Below are 2,246 nucleotides of genomic sequence, written 5' to 3'. Positions count from 1 at the left end.
CTGTTCCACTTCCGAGGGTTCTCTTAAACCTACAATGAGAGCAGATTTATTGTTTCTCTTCAAAGTGTCCGAAGCTTTCCGTTGTAGCGAAATTTTTGGAGCGTCTCTTAATTCCGGTTTCTCTTCTGATTCCTTATGTTTTCTGTGCACGACTGTCTTCCCAACATTATTTAATGAATATCTGAATGAAGGCACATTTCCATCAAGTTGGAAGTCTTCTTTGCTAAAACTAATTCTAAATTATCTGATGCAACAGCAACAAAATAATACAGTCCATTAGTCCATTGCCCTTCTGTCCCATTTAGGCACGCAATTCTTGAACGGTTAATTTCAAAGAAGTTTACTTTTATTTTTGTAGATAAATCACCTCTGTTGATCAAAAAAAAAAAAAAAAAAAAAAATTCGAACTCGGGCCTTTTCTACCTGGTGTGGGAAGGCGGTGATGAAACCACTATGCAACCGCGCAGACGACTTCTTGAACAGTACGGCTTTCGCCCAGATCATGGCACTGTGGAAGATCTGGTCAAGTCTTCGATAGTTAAATTTCCAAATAAGTCACAGTATTCGTCACTTAGTGCAAGGAAGCCACAGGCTATTACTTTTACTGTGCTTGGAGGCCGCTCATTAATTTCTGGGTATTGTCGTTGATTCCAATATCAAATTTATGAAACATCTGGCGTATCTTCGTGAAAGATACACCACACTTATATATCTATGTTGATCTGCATTTTCAAACAATCTTGGAGATTGAATTTTTGTTCTCTATATCCGGTGTATAAATCTGTATTCATCCCCATTTGTATTTGCGACGCTGGTGCATGGTTTGCATACCTGTCAAGTCACTGTGCAAAATAAGTTATCTTCCACTGAGCAGTTTGAACTTACGACGATGTGTCGGGGCTGCAGTACGGCATCAACCCCAGCTCTGCTGGCCTTTTATCTGTTGCCTTCTTAGGTAGTACAGTTGGTATAATCATCGTCCTCTCCACACTATCCTTGTTGGTATCATAGTTGGGACAGTCAAAATTTAAAAGAATTGTGGATGTTTTTAGTGCATATGGGCTTCAGCAGTACCGACTCTTAACCGTCTGTGATGCAGGATCCAAAGGCAAGATTCGGCGATCCATGTAATCGCAAAACTGTTCTGTGGGATTCATATCCAGTGAATTCAGCTGACAAGGTAATGCCTGGAATTGACTGACCTTCGTGTTTGACTAGTGTAGAGTGTGTTTAGTGTCAAACGGCACCAAGGGTTTCCCCCATCTCCGCGTACTATGCATTGTAGGTGTGAAACAGAACACTGTCAGTGCCAGAGGTTTAAAAGTGTATGGATATTGTAAATGTGAAGTGTCATGTACTGTTGTTCCTCTGGTCATTTAGCCGCTGGGCCCCTAATAGGACCCAACGTTGCCCCACTGCGCCCCGTGGAGGCAGACCAGGTACACCATTATTATAGTTATTTACTCTGGCAGGTCCTGCCACTAAATTTCCTGATATTTCAGTGGCAAGGACGTATAAAAAAAAAAGAAAAAAAAAAAAAAGAAAAAAAAAAAAGAAAAAAAAAAGTAGGGGAACGCTGAAGTTGGAAAAGGCAAAAACTGGAGTTCGCGATTAATTTGACGTGTTTAAATTTAGACGTGTGGAGTATTCGTTTGCATACAGATAGAGTGGGGAGGTAGACTGAAGACTGAGGGGAAAAGACAGAAGTATGATGTCGTTAGGGAAGGCGACCCCAATCAGTCAGTGAGGCAGACCCATGCCTCACCAGAAGCATGGTGAGGCATGCCTCACCAGATGAAGTGGGGGGAAGGAGACAGATCTCCTCTCCTTTCCCCGCCATGAGTGAGGAGTTACAGGTACCACGCAAGGGAGCGTGATACAAATCGCCAGATGGCGCTGGCAGCAGAGCGGCAGGTTGTCAAGGTCGGTGACTGTCCAGATCACGTAAATGTTGTATCCGATGAAGACATCGTTCCTGGCACACAGGTCACATCCAAGTTGTACTATCAGTTTTGTTGCCAGGCTTAGTTTGGTTATGGGTGGATGTATACCTCGGTTGCTACTGGAGGGACATTCAACGTCAGAATTATCTCTTAATTGAGCGGGAAGGTTTTTCGTCTCTCGAAGAGATCGTGGGCAAATATCTTGAAGGCATTGTAGTGACTTTCATCACTCAGGATATGATGTTCCTGGTCTAACGGCAGGTAATATATTTTTGTAATTAGTTGGCATTTGAGATCTTCATA

This window comes from Mastigoproctus giganteus, chromosome 5, assembly GCF_048544385.1.
Source record: "Mastigoproctus giganteus isolate SK-2022 chromosome 5, ASM4854438v1, whole genome shotgun sequence".
Classification (NCBI taxonomy): domain Eukaryota; kingdom Metazoa; phylum Arthropoda; class Arachnida; order Uropygi; family Thelyphonidae; genus Mastigoproctus; species Mastigoproctus giganteus.
The sequence above is the reverse complement of the archived record's forward strand: the minus strand, read 5'-3'. Positions refer to the sequence as shown.